This window comes from Dermacentor albipictus, chromosome 9, assembly GCF_038994185.2.
Source record: "Dermacentor albipictus isolate Rhodes 1998 colony chromosome 9, USDA_Dalb.pri_finalv2, whole genome shotgun sequence".
Lineage (NCBI taxonomy): Eukaryota > Metazoa > Arthropoda > Arachnida > Ixodida > Ixodidae > Dermacentor > Dermacentor albipictus.
In genome coordinates, this window is record NC_091829.1 from 111,818,990 (window position 1) to 111,836,400 (window position 17,411).

General features: G+C 43.7%; 1 long non-coding RNA gene across 1 annotated transcript in view; it reads right to left on the reverse strand.

Annotated features, from left to right (window-relative positions):
- Nucleotides 1–1,231: 1,231 nt before the first annotated feature.
- LOC135919439 (uncharacterized) overlaps nucleotides 1,232–17,411 on the reverse strand; it is a 59,875-nt gene continuing 43,695 nt past the window's right edge. Inside the window, exons 5-6 of the long non-coding RNA XR_011508762.1 lie at nucleotides 8,063–8,149; nucleotides 1,232–1,362 (exon numbers count right to left, since the gene is read on the reverse strand). This is a non-coding gene — a long non-coding RNA (uncharacterized lncRNA). The remainder of the gene's footprint in view (nucleotides 1,363–8,062; nucleotides 8,150–17,411) is intronic.

A 17,411-nucleotide genomic window follows, 5' to 3' on the forward strand; every position in this document is an offset into this window, starting at 1 on the left:
TAAGTAAAAAAAAAAAAGAAATGTGCACTTACATGCGCATTGTATGGCCTGCAAGTGTGAGCCATTACTTTGTGACCAGAAGTGGAATTCTTGGCAGCAAAATTGACATTGACACTGACATTGACATATTACATTAGTAATATAGGCACGAACTGCATTAGCGATACGCCTGGTTTTTTCCTTTGAATAGAGCTGGAACTGTATGCTCATTTCTGTTATCTCTTTAGTGTGATGGCGCATTCGTTCAGATGAGATGGAAAGACAAGGGATAAATTTTGCTAATAAAAGTGAGCTGACTGTACAATCATCCGAAGTAGACGGCGTCCCTATTCAGGTAGCCTTGCTCCTGAGCCGATACTTCAGCCTCATTCATCATACGATGCCGGTATTGCGGGAATGAATTTGTCAGCTAGCACTCCCACTGCTCGACAGTCGGTATTGTGATAGGATGTTTTGATGGCTGGCACCCAGACTTCTATACCTGGTTCTCTGTGGTACATGCTAATGGGCGCAGAGTGGGAGGCATAGTTGTGCTTTTAGCTTGTGGAATACATGGCGTGCAGCAGGGTGACATGAACGAATGTGCCAATCGCTAGTTTCCGGAGCATCACCGCCTATTCAACCTGCTTACAAAAAATAATTGTGCAGCGTTGCGATCAAAGTTGGTTGGTCCATGGCACCAGAAACTGCTGGCCATCGCGTTCAGCAGCATTGTTCTCGCGCTTATATTTGTGATCGCTTTATTTATAAAACTATTCTTGAATTGTCCATGTTTCTAGCCCTGGGAGTCACTCTCGGCGATTTATTTTTTACGCTATGAAAGTGTCTTTTTTTATTTACGGAGGGCTACCTACGGAATAATATAACGCGCAGTAACTTACCGTGTATTTCATTCGCCACATATATTTCCATGGTATGAAAGCTACGATTTTTTTGAAGGAGAAGTATCCAAAGATAACATAAATATCTTTTCTATTGTTCTGAAATTGCGCTTACCTGTACCAGTTAGGTGGACAGTTACCTGCGCTGCTGCGAGATATTATGCATCTGCCCACTTATTTTCAGCTCTTTCAAAAATATAACAATACCACTGTTTAACGCGTTTCAAAAATGTTTTTTTTCCCGCTGCATTTTGCTGTACTTGCAGCTTTTTCCCTTTTTCCACACCATACTCTGTTGTGCATTTCAATTACATGTGCGCAATGATGACTTCGGTCCAACACCCATTTTGTGTTGATTGAGTTTTTATTGAATGTCTTGTTTACTTTGATTGCTCTTGAATGATTGTCTCTCAAAGAAGTGTATAAGAGACACATGTACGCCCTCCTGACGCAATGACCCAGGGACCATAAGGATCAACAGCTGAAAGGAAATAAATATGGTTAGAATGTGTGATTCTGCTGCTCATTTTGCATTTTGAGCCCGCATGCTCATGAACAAATGCGAGGTGCCTTTGGCACAATTACATGGCTGAAAGTGCGGAGACATTCCTACGGCAAGTTGTTTCCTCCGGTTGTGTATGAGACCACTGTTTCATATAGAGGCGTCATATAACGGCATCCAGTGATGAGCTAATGGCAGCAATCTTATGTGTGGTAGCACTTGAAATTAGAATATCGGCTACCCCTGTTTTCTCTGTTTTACAGATGGCTATCGTCTTGTCTCCTAATGATATGCAAAAAATTATCTGTTCCAGCGCTCTTTGCGGGGTCCTCAACTTGTTTTCGAGCTTCTTTGTCAGTCTCCAAGTTTCTGCGCCATATGTCAGCACCAGTAGAATGAATTGCTTTTACGCCTTTCTTTTTAATGGTAATGGTAAGCTTTAATGATAATGGTAAGCTTCCAGTCAGGATCTGACAATGTCCGCCGAATGCGCTCCAACCCATTTTTATTCTTGAAGTTTCCTTCATTATCAGGGTCCTCTGTGAGTAATTGACCTAGGTAAACGCTCCTAGGCCAATTCTCTTTTTCCCTTTACCGGCTATTTATCATAATTTTTTTCTTCGGCATAATACTTTTCAACCCAACTCTTATAGCCTCTCTGTTAAGGTCCTCAGTCATTTGTTGTAATTCGTCTACATTGTTGCTGAATAGAACAATGTCATCGGCAAAGCGAAGGTTGCTGAGTTATTGGTCGTTGGTCTTTACTCCTAACCATTCGTTGTTGAATAGCTTGAATACCTTTCAATCACGTAGTAAATAACATTGTAAAAATTGGGTGTCCTTGTCTGCTTCCTGCTTCCTGCTTTTCTTGTGTAGAATTAAGGTAGCTGTAGAACCTCGGTAGATACTGTCCGAAATATTTACGTAGGCGTCCTGTACTCCTTGATTGCGTAATGCCTCTATGACTGCTAGTATCTCGACTGAATCAAATGCCTTTTCGTAGAACGACAGAAAGCTGAGCTAGTTGGTAAGGATTCATTATGCAAAATAGAAGTGAGGCGTGCAGATAGGGCACAAGAGTAGGGAAGTGGACAACACGAACGCCGACTATCAAGTGAAGGGAGCACTGAGGCGAAAAATGAAAGAAGACACAAAACTCATCTGCGCATGCTCAGGGATGGTAACACCACGTGTCAATCGGGTACACGTGCTTGTCTACGTGAGAGATAGCTGTTAAGGCACTTAATCTCTTCCTTATGTAAAGTGATCGAAGACTGACTCACGCATTCGTAATTATTTTCGTAATGAATGAAAGCCATATAGAGAGGTTGACTGTAGTCTGCGGATTTCTCGATTACCTGATTGATCACATGGATGTGATCTGTTGTAGAGTATCAATTCCTGAAACATGCCTGTTCCCTTGGTTAGCAGACGTCCAGTGTTGCCCTCATTCTATTGGAGATTATCTTGGCGAATATTTTATATACTATTGGAAGTAAGCTTACGGGCCTATACGTTTTCAATTCTTTAATATCTCCTTTCTTGTGTATTAGTATAACTTTTGCATTCTTCAAGTTCTCTGGGACCCTTAAAGTCGAAAGACAGTTCGTGTAAAGGGCCGCTAGTTTTTCATGATTATACTTCCACAACGTTTGAATTATACGACTTATAGGCCTTCCTCTCCTACTGTTTTTCCTGGTTTCATGTCCTGCCACGCCCTTCTAACTTCATCGATAGTTATAAAAGGAGCTTCTGTAACCTGTTCATTACTACTTTGAATGGGGGTATCGTGGCTGCTTTGGGCACTGTACAGGTCAGCATAGAATTCTTTGGCGGATTTTATTATATCTTCGAGATTGCTGACATTACGCGGACTATCTTTCAGTACATACATCTTGCTTTGTCCGATGCCTAGTTTCCTTCCCACTGTTTTCAGGCTGCGTTCATGTTTTACTGCTTCCTTAGTCTCTCTCACATTATAATTTCGAATTCCCCGTATTTTCTTCTTGTTAATTAGTTTTGACAGTTCCGCGAAATCTATCTGATCTCTAGAGCAGGACACTTTCATATTGTGTCGGTCCTTTATTAAGTGCGTTGTTACTTGGTAGAGCCTACCTGCTGGTTGCCTTGGCGTCTTACCTCCCATTTGAATTGCTGCTTCTGAAGCCAGCCTAGTTACGGTTTCATTCATTGCCTCTATGCCATCTTCATCTCTCTGTTCTAAGGCTGCATATTTGTTTGCCAAAGCTATCCTGAATTGGTCTGCTTTTATCCTTACTGCGTCTCGGTTGGGCTGTTTCTTCTTCAACAATTTCATTCTTTCTCTATTCAAATTCAGGTCAATCCTACCCCTCACTAACCTATGATCACTGCAGTTTGCCCTACCTAATACTTTTACGTCCCACACTATACTAGGATCGGCAGAAAGTATGAAAGCAATTTCATTTCTTGTTTCCGCATTAGAGCTTTTCCAGGTCCACTTTTTGTTCCAGCGCTTCCTGAAGAAGTTGTTCATTATCCGCAGCTCATTGTTTTCTGCGAATTCTACCAACATCTCTCCTCGAGCATTCCTAGGATCAACGCCGCAGCTGCCTGTTCACCAGCCCCCTTTTCCCCGACATTTGTATTGATGTCGCCCATGACTGCAGTATACTGAGTTTGCACTTCTCGCATCGCTAATTCAACATATTCATAAAACTGTTAAATTTCTTCATCATCGAGGCTGCAGGTTTGAGCTTAGGTTTGTACTAACTTTATTCTATACCTTCTATTCAGCCTCTTATAAGGACTACTGCTACCCTCTCATTAAAGCTGTAGAAGCCGTCAAAGTTGCCGCTATGTCCTGATAGGTTAGGAATCCTATTCCGAACCGCTTCTTATCTGGTAGTTCTCTATAACAGAGGACGTAGCCATTTCTCAGCGCTTTATAAGCCTCACCAGTTCTTCTAACCTCACTAAGGCCAATGACATTCCAAACAATGCATGATAGTTCCTCAAAGAGACCTGCTAGCCTAACTTCACTCGAGAAGATTTGGGTGTTAAACGTTGCAAGGGTCAGCTTCCAGTAGCGGCCAGTGTGGGTCCAGAGATTCTTAGCACCCTCTGCTGCGTTACAAGTCTGACCGCCGCCTTTATCAGGTGCTCCGCAGCTGCTGGGGACTGAGGTCCATTGGGAAATTGAATAAGACATTTGAAGGGGGGGGTGATGAGCGAATACTGCACCAGGGAGGACAATTCCTGCTCTGGTGAGGGAGTGTCTTGTTGAACCTTAGTGGGTCTTCGTAATTTGGTTGTACCTAGAATACTATAGCCCCACTTGCTCTCGACATCCTTACCGCTGTCAAGTGCCATTCCAAGACAATCAGCATATAGTGGCGGCTTACTTAAATTACCACTCAAAATATGGAAGGGTTAATAACATTGTAAAAGACGGAGGCACGAATAGGTAGCTAGCCGCCATGGCCACTGTTTATTTAGACCGGCCAGCCATGGTGCTGCGAAATCTCGGGAGGGGTTGACAGTGCTGCCACTCAGGTTGAGTGCGCTAGCGTGTTCTTTTCTTGCACAACCTACTCGTCAGCCCACATTCTTCTTCGCCTGCATTAGAGGCGATAGTCGTGCCATTACAGCCCCCCCCCCCCCTGCTAATGCGAAGCGCGATTGAAGTAAATTTCTACGGTAAAGCCCAGGTAAAGTGTGCAGATGGTGTCGTCGTTGGTAGTGTGGGGCTCACGTATTCCGAAAGAATCGTTCCGTGCAGCACTGGCAGCGTAAGTTGTCGGTGAGGCACAGCCACAGCGATGCCGTAGTGCGAAATCAGTGCCTGCCACAGGTTTTTGTCGACGCCCGTGTGTGTAGAAGTCGCAGCTCCAAAAGTAGACCATCTCACATGCTTTGAGATATCGCAAGCGTTCGTCACTCACAATGTAGACATAGAAGAGATGCTGGAGCTGACGAGATTAGATGGCAGAGCTGGTAATGTAAAACTTTGGTAAGCCATGCATTCGCGGAAGATTTCAGCACAGAACATCGGAAGGCTCACCTGCTGCTGCTTGCGGTGAAATCTCAGACGCCGATAGCATCAAAGTTGCGGTGGTCGCTTAAGGCATAGCGAATGTCGTGCTTTTGGTATCGCCGTGCCTGCGAGAGTAGAATTTGCACCTAGTGGAGCCGGTCGAAGAGCCTCTGAATTGGTTATGAGTTAAGTTCCTCCGAACAGAAAGCCGACTGCTTGAGGCAACGTCCAAAGAAGGAGAGCGGCTGACCGTTGAGTAGCCCAACGCTCTTGCTTGGTGCCCAGTGAATTCCTTGAAAAGAGTTCGTCGCGCTGCGGCCTTTGAGCTGGTAAAGAGGTTCTCGGATTAAGTTGAGGTTTGACGCTGCGGTCGGTTCATGCTGTCGATCAGCACTGGTGGGTGCAGGTGATGTGGGACAACAAAACGCAGCATCACGCAACCGTTCAAATGGCGAGTGCTATTGTAAGTGAGCACTCGACGTGACGTACAAAGGAAGGACGGCTGTCTGTGTGTCCATGTAGAGGTACGGGCCGGGTTGTGGCAGCCAGAACCTGTTCTTTCACTACATGAACTGAGCCCTCTAGTTCTTCGCCGGCTTTGGATGCAATAATCACGCCGCTACAGGGCCGTCCCTGTGTTAGCGTTGCTGGTTACCACAGTTTTCGGCGGGGTTTGCATGGCGCGGCCTCTTCACGCAGAGTGATTCACCCCTGAAGAAAGCCGACTGTCGTGCCGGCAGACGTACGTGCCCATTTGGATAACCAGTTGGTACCTGGCGGCCACTTGGTTTTGAACCCATACCCTCCCGCAGCTGAGGCGGATCCTCAACGACTAGGCCACGGCTGCTGTAGCCGGCGTGGCCGCTGTTTATTGAGGCCGGCCAGCCATGCTATGTGGGATCGCGCCGCTACAGTGTCACTCATATAAGGCAACTATATATATATATATATATATATATCGACGTCTGTACTGGGTTTACGTTTGGTTTCAAGCGTTCTTCTAAAACTGTCTGTAATATTTCCCGTGGACGCTCATTTAAGGTGAGTCACCTGACGATGCCTTAACTCAAGAGCTACAGGCGCAGCTGGTGTGAATGCGTGCAGATTAGAACCCTGAGTCGGACAGCAGAAAGCTATAAGTGGCCTCGCTCCGCTCGCCACTTTCCACAGCTGCTACTGCTCCCGCGTGGAAGATATGCTTTCACCGCAGAAGTTTATGTATTTTTAAACATAGATATAGATACCGATAAGAGCCTGCAAATGCGGCGAGAATATGTCTACGGTCGCACTATTGTTTTTGCTTACTTCCTTTTGCTCGTGCTTGCGTATTTGCCGCTGTGTATTTAGGCCGGCCAGCCATGCTACTGTGGGATCATCGCACCACTACAGTATCACCCATGTAAGGCAATTGCATATATATATATATATATATATATATATATATATATATATATATATATATATATATGTACATACATACATAGACTTGCATGATAGTTTACGTGATAGTGAACTTGCGTGATAGGCATATATATCATATATATGCCTTATACAGTGATACTGGAAAGATAATAGACAGTTTCAGAATAACTTTTGAAACCAAACGTAAACGCATTACGTACGTAAATAAATTGCGTTTTCCTTACTGTGCGTGCTCCGAGCGTTATTAGGGTTCGGTTGTTTGCGCGTGCAATGACCACGAACGTTATTTGGAGAGTTTAATATTCGTATTGTTTACGTACCCTAAGAAATCGCATGGTCGAACATCATGGAACCCGTGGCTACAGCTTCAACATGAATCCTCGTGGTGGCTACGCTGGCACTCTCGCTAATTACTAGTGACTCTATAAGTGTACTTCCACATCCTCTAAACTGATATCCTCCGGCGATTATGGCGTACGTAGGCCTAACAAGACGCGTCCGCATAGCAACAGCATTGTTCTTAGAGGATTCACTTAGTTTGGGTGTCTTTGGCATGACGCACCAGATTGCACCCTATCTTTTAAACTGGTCCTTACATTTGCGTTCCCGTACGTTAAACCAAAAGTTTAACGCCAAGCAAAGGTGCTTACGTTTAACTTACGTAAGGGTAAAATCCCATCCTAAAGCTGTCTAATGTGTATTGTCTATTTGCTAAGTCGCCAGTTACCTTACCACTTCACACTACTCTCACAACCAGGATTTGGTACCGTAATTGATTGTCATTGAAAATTTGGATAATTACCTACGCCATATATCCGCATCGTATTTGGAAGCATTGTCATGATTAGCTCTAATTTAACACCTCAATTAGTTTTCCTAGTCTTTCTGCGCGTTCTTGTGTATTCATAATTTTGTCTTGAACCTACGTGATAATGTTTTAAAATCCAATTTTCAATAAAGTTATTAGCATATCATTAACACTAGGAATTTTCCGCCACTGTTGAAGTGGAAGGCCTGCGACTATATAAATACCTCAATACAGAGCTCTGGGATAGTTTGCGACACCTGATCTTTAGAATTTGCATTAATCAGGATTTAGAACGAGGGTAGGGACTCATTTAAAGTTTTTGTTATAGCATTCTTCCCAGTAAAAATGTCTTGCCCTTGACAAAAAAGTCATACGATGTTCTGAAGAAAATATTACATAGCTGCGTTAACGTCGAGGTCCGAGGAGCTACTTACTCAATCGTGCATGGCGTAAGCATCCATTACACGCTGGCAGAGACATTTCTCATAAACTTCTTATGCTGTTGCCCAGTTCCACGGACTCTATAATTGAAATAGTGGACACCATTATACGCAGCTCAAGATACCGCAGCACATGGACATTACACACACCTTTCAATTTTGTCCCTAGGTGTTCCCACATTCTTGTCCGATACAATATACATTTTGTTTGGATTGGTTTTGTTTTTGTTGATAATCATACCCCCTAGAATTTGGTTGACACATTTCACATATAGCACTGTCAGAAAATATTTGTGTTAATTTATTGATCTTTTTTTCACGGGTCCTTTAAAACTGGCTGAAACAGTCTCAGACGCACCATAAAACCTTCTGCTCACCACATAAAGCTTGTGAGAGCCAGATTAAAATAAATAAATGGTCGGCTAATGTACCATAACTTGCTCGTTACTACTGTGAAAAAATTAAGCTGAAGATCAGTTGAAGCTTGGAATTACGCTTCCTGCAGGCAGATAGACAGACAGACAAAGAAAATTATCTACGTGGTCCTGGGAAGCTTTGCCCTAGGGCAGAGCTGCGTACCGTTCGCACGTGGGGACTGGTAGGCCGAGCCTAACCGCAGCATCATGGGCTCTCTGGACAGCGCAAGTTGCCTGTGAAAGTTTTGAGCTCTGGGTGGCAGAGCATCATTCTTTTTATGCGAAGCATATTACTAGAGCTCAACCCAGCTCCTCAGGCGCGGCGGTGTCGCCTTCAATACCACGTGACACCGTGACGTCACGACAGAGGAGAAACGGGGCTCCAACTCGCGACGTCGCTCGCGGCGTCGCGGCGGTATATTAGCAGCTGCGCTTGCCTCTGCTAGACACTCACGAGGTGACATGCCTCCTGGAGACAGAGCTGCTCGTTGGAATGAGAAGCGAAGGTTGCGGCGTGCTACAGAGACTGTTTCTAGGTGGCTTTGCTACGGCGCAGCGACTACGCGCCCCGCATCGGACACGGTGAGCATCGAGCAACGCAGCGTTCGGCGCGACAACGAAATGTGCACCTGAGCAAGCGCCGCACGCCTGAGCCGACGCCGACGACACCGGCTTTTCTGCGACACGAGCTCCTTAACGCTGTCGCGTTAAAATAAAGGCTAGTATGCTTGGCATCCTGGGCTTAACCTTAGCTAAGCCACAGCCATATTTTTTTAGATGCAATTAGGTCCCTGTAATGAGGGGCACCACCAGAGCATCTGTTCGAGATTGATAACAGCCGCACCGTCGGGGCAAGCAGAGCTGAAAGCCTCTGGAGTGATCGCATGGAAAAGGGCCGCGCTTGGATGGGACTTAGTTTGAAGCATGCGTACAGTGGACGTCAGAAGTATAGCTAGTTGACTATGAGGGAGAGCATAAGTCCTCCTACCTAGCTGACAGTGCTTAGGGATTTCATTGAAAGTAGTGAGAGTGTCCCACACTCGAGAACCCCGGAATCTCAGCTCTGTGAACCCCTGCTCCTGCGCTGCGGGTGAATGCACGCGCTTGGGAATGGGCGATGCCATTGAGATTGGGGAACGAGTCAAGCTGGGGATTGAGGTGCGCAGGAAAACGTGTGATGGCGTGCGGAGAGATTGTCTTGTTCTTCAGGATCTTGTTAGCCTCCTCAGCGATGGAACCTGAAGAGAAAGCCCTGACCTCCAATCTTGAATCAGTGAAGATTTGTGATGTGTTGTTATCTAAGAGTGCTATAGCAACTGTGATGTGCTACGCTCTGGCTGGTGTTGAGCACATAAAGGAAGGCACATTCACTATCTGTCCATTGTGATCAACGAGGGCAATGGCGAAATTAGACGACTGGCTATCTTGGGCGGCGTCGACAAAACATGCCGAGTAGGGATCGTGTTTGGTACGTTTGAGGAAGGCGAGATCTCTTGCCCTGCGTCTGCCTACGTTGTGTTGAGGATGAGCATTACGGGGAAACAGGGCGACTCGTATGTTGGTCCTTTGATCTTAAATTTGATATTTCAGCTCTTCCCTGAGGATAGAGGTCGATCCCAAGAACCGCCAGGGTCTTCTTTCCAGCCGGAGTACAGGATAGACGGGCCGGTTGGACTGTCTCCTGAGCCTCGATAATCTCGCCCAATGTGTTGGGCACTCCTAGTTTCATGAAGAGGTCCGTGCACGCCCGTAACGGAATGCCTAGTGGTTTTTTCGTGCATTTTATGATGAGTGAGTTCAATTTTTCTTCTAGGACTTGTACCAATTGGCATGCTTGCCACATAAACTTGGCAAAGTCTTGGCTGTGAGCTTGTTGAGCTTCCTGCAGTTGAAAGGAAACAGAACAAAATAAAGAATTCCTTGCTATCATGTGGCCTACTATGAAATTCTACCCTTACCTATTGGGCCGGCCTTTCAAAGTCGTGAGCGACCAACATGCCATGTGTTTGCTGGCACATTTAACGGACACTTGAGAACGCTTCTCACGATCGAGTCTTAGATTCTAAAAAGTTGAAATAGCCGTCTTCCACAAGCCCGGACAGAAGCCCTCTGATATTGACTACCAATTATGCGCCCCCATTGATCCGCCTCCGCAAGACGATGACAATGACAATGCCTTTCTGGGAACAATACATTGCCGCGGTTGAACGCGCTGAAAGGAAGTTTGTAGAGCGATAGCTCTGTTTTGTTTGCTTTGGAAAAGGACGAGACCATTGGTTTGCATAGATGTCACTTTATTGCATTTCTTGGTTTAGGCATGAATGATACTATTGTTTTGCAAAGAGTTAATCATGTTGCATTCACAATTGCACCAAAAGACAACACGCAGACGCTGCTCGGTGCTGTCGGCGCCCTCCGAGCGCACCCGCAGTGAACGTTGATGCAACCAGCGCCTCTGGCGGTGGCGACACGAAAGACTGACCTTGAACCACTGTTTGTTTTCCCTTCACAGCGCAATAGGCAGGCTATGTCCCAGTTTGACCTTGCGTTAGCCTGAAGGTCAGATTTACCCCACCAGACGTTTTCTAGGTTTGTACCTGGAGCCATTCCACTTTGTGAAGGTGGATGACCAGCGAAGCTGTGCAGCCCCCGAAAAAGATGCGACAGAATTTTGAACACAGGTATGAACACGTTTAATTTTTTACATCCACGTTAATTTGTGTCATACATTCCGCATATACAATCGTGTTGTCATTTCACCATATCTTGAAACAAATAATTTGAGACCAATATGGCCACACCGACTGGCGATGGGCCAGTGCCGTCAGCGTCATCACATGAGAGGTAGTATGGGAACGCTAACATGATGAGCGGCATCGGAGCCAGCTCTGCGACAAGACGACGAACGCGCGAGCTGTGGCACAAGCGCATTCGCATGGTCACGCAGCGGGGCGCCAACAAGCCAGCTGTGGTAGAAGACGACGACGAACGCGCTAGCAGTGGCACGAGTTATTGCTGATTATGATAGCTTTTGCCCCGTGAGATTTGTTGATGACACTAAAAATGCATAAAACCCTAGCCATAAAAAGCTTCACTGCAAAAAGTACGCGCAAATCATGTAGGTCAATATACAGTTACATTCTGGAGAGTTACGTGCAGAAACAACGTTTTGATTATGAAGCACGTCCTAGCGGGGCACTCCGGATATTTCGACTGCCTCGGCATCTTTAACGTGTCGCTAATGGACGGGACACCAGCGCTCTTACATTTTTCCAGCATCAAAATGCTGCCACCTGCAATTTGAACCTGCGCGTCGTGCTTGATAGCGCAACACCAAATCATATAAGCCACAATGGCGGCCAGAAATGCAGCTCCAAAGGAAGCGCTTACTATCGTAGCGCCGAATCGCGTCTCCTTTTAGCAGACCTTTGTTGGTTTGCCTAAAGAAGAATCGGCAAATCACAGCCACCTTGTGCATGGGCCCCAAGGTTGCTGTTTAATATTTTTGCAGCGAGCAACACAGTACCGAGGTCCCCACAGAAGACAACAAAGAACGACAGTTTAGCAACTGTGTTTCAACTGCTCAAACGGTGTAGTTATTATCAGCGGCTGTGACTGTATGCGAAATGCGCGCGTGCGCCGAAATTTCTGACTGCCTTAAAAGCTTTAGCACGCTGCTTAAAGGCTTTAAGTAAATCGCGTAGGCGCCACTGCGCTGGATGTAAAGAACGACACCAGTTAAATTAGATTGCTTTGTCAGATTTAAGATAAAGCGCTGCCGCTGTGAATGTATTGTTTTGTAAATGTTTGTGCGTTGCAATTATATAACGATCCGAGGCATAATTCCATAATATTGATAAAACGTAGTCACAGAAACTTTGGCATATAGGCGATAAATAAACTCTACAAAAGGAGGGCGGAAGTCCTAGTTGACTGCAACGGCAAAATTTCACCTTAATTGTCCGTATAAGTGCTATGCAGAGGTGATGTAACGTTCAATGAGGGAGAGTTGCGTTAGCAAACGTCGCACCTCTTTGAGGTTGAATAGTTGACTTGTCAACGATGTTCACCACATTCAAAAGTGTTATTCACGAATCATGCATCTTCGAGGAGAAAAGTGCGAGTGACGATGATGCGTAGCAGGCAAACGTGATTTAACGCGACTTAAAAGGAAGCTTTATCTCGGGCCCAACACCAACGCCGCCTATTATAATACATGTAAAGCGCAAAAACGTTTTTCTGAGATGACCCCAGGACCGACTTTAATTAAATTTGCTGCAGTTGAGAGAGAAAGGCAATTCTAGTAATTGTTGGAAGCGGAATTTTGATTTAGGGCCTGAATTTTCTTAAAAAGATTTTCAAATATTCGAAGGTGTGAGAGAAATATAAGCACAAATTTTACAAATTGATAGTCTGCATCAGTAACAGATATCTAGGTTCTGTAAACGGCATCCATTAGATCATTGAAAGCGGTAAAAAATTTGATGTGTCAACTTATTTTTTATGTGAATTTGTTAGATTGTTACAAGCGTTCTTCAAAAGCTGTATTTCCACATTACTCAATTTTTTAAGATTTTTGTGTAACATATCAATTTTGTCTGCTTTAGATGTTCTATTAGACGCAATTCACGGAATTGTGATATCATTTTTCATTGTTAAGTTACAGAGTTGTAAGTTTGATACCTTCGTCTTCTGAAAATTTTATGCTTTGCCAGTTTTTTATAGGAAACTAATGACCTAACTAAAAAATTCCATACCAACATTCACTACATCTTTAAGTTTCTTTTAATGCAGCAAACTTCGTCAAATTTGGTGCAGTGGTTTCCGAGACAAAAAAAAATTCTCCTTTTACATGCATTAAAAAGAGCACCTTAGCTAAAGCTTCCTTTTAAGGGCACACTAAAGGCGAATATAGGGCAAGCTAAAGCCATAGATTAGTGCTGAATAATCTCAAAGGTGTCCTTTTTCTCGAAAACAGAGCCTGCATAACCAACAAATTGATTTAAACACAGAACATGATTAGACACCCGGGACCTGCAAATTCTTGCCCCTTGACGAAGGCACTCCGCATTTAAAACAGAACCGCCCATCGCAAAAAAAAAAACATCCATGTATTGTATCATAAGACGAATTAACATGCTGCTTTCTCAATTCTAATTTGTTTTCAGAAAAAGTTACTCAATAAAATTACCCATGACAACGAGGCAGCCAGTTTTTGCTCGTTTTTGCTCGACTCTGCGCCGCCCGTACTTTCGCGTTTCCGTACTTCCGTTATCGCGTAGTGCTGCGCTGCTTTTGCTGGCTGGCGAAACTCGCACAAACTGCAAGTAGCAAATAATTAAATGCAAATAGTAGCAAATAATGAAATCTACCGCTCTGTCTTCACCCAGAACCGCCATCTGTAGGGCGCCATTTTACTCACCAACGGCAGCAAAGGGTGGTGATGGCCTAAGCAACGTCACCACAGCGCGGTTGAATTTCGAAAAATATGTTCGGACCCTTCACTTGCAGTTCTCTCATAAATTAAGTCTTTTCTTCGAACGAAACAAGCGTTGTGAGGTTTCGGGAATTGTGTTCACATAGTCCTCGCCGACTTAGTCTTTGCCCTCAGTGTCCCTTTACGACTTACGGAATATTCTAAATATACTCTGTTCTAGAAAACATAATTCTAGTCCCCCAGCTGGTATATTAAGAAAGGCGGAAGTTACTTGCACCATAATTCGAAAGACGTATTCCCCTAATTAAAAGAAATGCACTCATATTTTTCTGAATTATCTACTGTACGGACAACATTCTAATTTAAGAGTTGTATCAGTTGAGATTGGCATCATGAATCGGCAAAGTTTTCCATGCGTCACAAGTCCGGGTATCGCCTCCACAACAGTGACGTCAAGTCACATGCCCCATCGGACAGCTATAAAGGCGCCGGACGAGCTGTGCTTCACCAGTGGGCAAGGCGGCAGCAATCCCGGCAACATGCTGAACAATCCATTTTGCTTCATGCTACAGGTTAGTAGATATATGCCAACTCGTGGTTATCGATCGGATAACCGGTTTTTGCTGCTGCTGCCCTGCCCACTGTGTGTTAATTATTTTTTGTCTAGTATAATTAGCTCATTAATTAGAGATCTTCTGGTTTGCGGAGACGTAGAAGAAAATCCAGGTCCAACAGAAAAAGATCTCTTGCTAGAACTGTTAAATGGGCAAAGTAAAATTCTTTCTACTATACATGATATGCAAGCAACACAGAATGAAATGCAAAGGAACCTATCAAAATTAACAGAAAGAACTGATGACATCGAGCGACGATTGGGTGGTTTAAGTGCACTGAACTCTAACGTAGAAAGCATCAAAACAACAATAACGAACCTCGAGGAAGAACTCGCTAACATTAGGGAACATGTTGATGATCTAGAAAACAGAAGTAGGAGAAATAACTTAATAATTCATGGCTTACATGAACCTAGAGTTGAAACTTCAGAAGACTTAGAACGAAATGTGAAAGATGAAGTCTTTAGTAAAAAACTAGGCATTAACGTAACTGGCATAGAAAGGTGTCACAGACTCGGAAGAAAAGACGAAAATAAAGCCCGTCCAGTGATTCTAAATTTTCTTGACTACCGAGAGAAGAATGCCCTGCTTAGAGCATCGCATAAACTGAAGGGCAGTGAACTGTCACTATCTGAAGACTTTTCTTAGCGAGTACGTGACACACGCAGGCTTTTATGGGAGAGTTCTAAGGAAGAAAGACAGAAAAACATGAAAGTAAAGCTGCATTACGATAAGTTGAGCATCAACGGGACTTTGTTTGGTTGGGATGCTGAAAAAAAAATGCCGTTATAAGCTGAAGAAATCAAGTTCTCAAAATTGACAGACTAAGCGCAGGCGTGGCTCTTTAGGAATACTTAACGTAAATTGTAGGAGCATTATAAACAAGCGTACAGAGTTAGAGGGTATTCTTTTGTCGTATAACCCAGATATCGTTGTATTGATGGAGACATGGTTAAACGAAGAAATATATGATAGCGAGTTCATTCCACTTGGGTATAGCGCATTCAGAAAAGACAGAGGTAGCCGGGGCGGAGGTGTAGCCATCCTTTTCAAGGATAACATTAAGCTCTTAAAGATGCCTGATTTATCAGATGTTGAATGCATATTTTGCAAGGCCTACCATGAAAATATTCGATATGTCATAGCTGCTCTTTACCGACCTCCTAATTCTGGTGTTGAAGTTTTGGATTCTTTGAAGCTATACATGAGCGAGCATCTCAAACCCGCTGACCGCATTATTCTCTCGGGAGATTTTAACTTGCCAAGCATTGATTGGGAAACGATGTCGGTCAAAACTGATAACGACAACTTAGGGGAGGCCATGCTGGACATTGTCTTTTCTTTTAATTTATTACAGTTAGTGGATACCTGTACTAGAATACAGGGTAATTCTGAAACAATCCTGCACCTCTTTTTTGTAAGTGGGACCATAAGTAGTCACACTAAGTGTGATCTATTTCCCGGTATATCGGATCACGAGGCTGTGTTACTTACAGACAGCTTTAGCGCTGTCCGATTCCGCATTTTCTCCCGAGCTGATGATGTTTCGATTATAGATACGCTTTCGTTTTACCTAGATTCATTTTCAGAGAATATTGTAAATGTGCAGGAACTATGGGAACGCTTTAAGAGTATTGTTAATGAATGCATTGAAAAATATGTACCAACTATTGTTAAGAAAAGAAAAAAGAATCCCTGGATTTCTCGGGAGACGCTGAGATTGAAAAGGCAGCTCAAGAGGTTAAAAGATAAAATGAAAAAATCAAGCAGTGCTTCACCAGATCAACGGCAGAAATTTCTTTCTCTTTCATCTAAACTTCGGATCCAATTATCTACTGAGAAACAACGTTACAATGAAGAATCATTGCCTAAATTCATCACAGCGTCTCCAGGTAGATTTTGGCGGGAGGTGTCACTGAAACATTACCAATGCGATGTTTTTGAAGTTGATGGCATTCACTTGAAGGATGAAGAAAAGATTGTTAACTTATTTAATGAGCATTTCCACTCAGTTTTTACTAGTGATGATGGTGTCTTACCTATGTTTGAGAATTATTTGCCCCCTATTTCTGATGTATCAGTAAGCGAACAGGGTATATTCCACATGCTTTTAAAACTTGATGAAAAGAAAAGTTCAGGCCCAGACGATATACCCAACACTTTCCTAAAAAGGTATGCCGAATGGGTTTTGAAATATTTGTACATTGTGTTTTTACGTTCCTTGGAAGAAGGTCAACTCCCGAATGACTGGAGAACAGCCCGAGTAACACCACTTCATAAACAAGGTGCCAAACAGTCTATAAAGAATTACCGTCCCGTATCTTTAACCTCTAACACTTGCAAATTATTAGAGCATATAATACATAAACATATCGTGGATTTTTTAGATACACATAACATCTTAACAAAATGGCAGCATGGATTTCGGAAAGGGTACTCGACTTGTACACAGCTAGTTGGTATTATCCATGATTTTGCCGTATCTGTAAATAACGTAAAACAAATTGATGCAATTTTTATGGACTTCTCCAAAGCTTTCGACAAAGTATCACACAGTAAATTGTTATTTAAATTAAATAGTCTGCTTAAAAACTATCAACTTGTTAATTGGATATCAGCGTATTTGAACAATCGCCATCAGTTTGTTGCGTTCAAAGGACATCAATCTAACCAGTTACCAGTAAAATTGGGTGTCCTGCAGGGCTCGGTCCTAGGGCCACTCCTTTTTCTTATGTATGTAAACGACATGGTAGAAGGCATCTCTGTCAAAATAAAATTATACGCGGACGATTGTGTTCTATATACGGAGGTTAATGATCACTCTGATCAGGCATTGTTAAACAATGATTTTCAGCGTGTTGCTTCTTGGTGTAAGC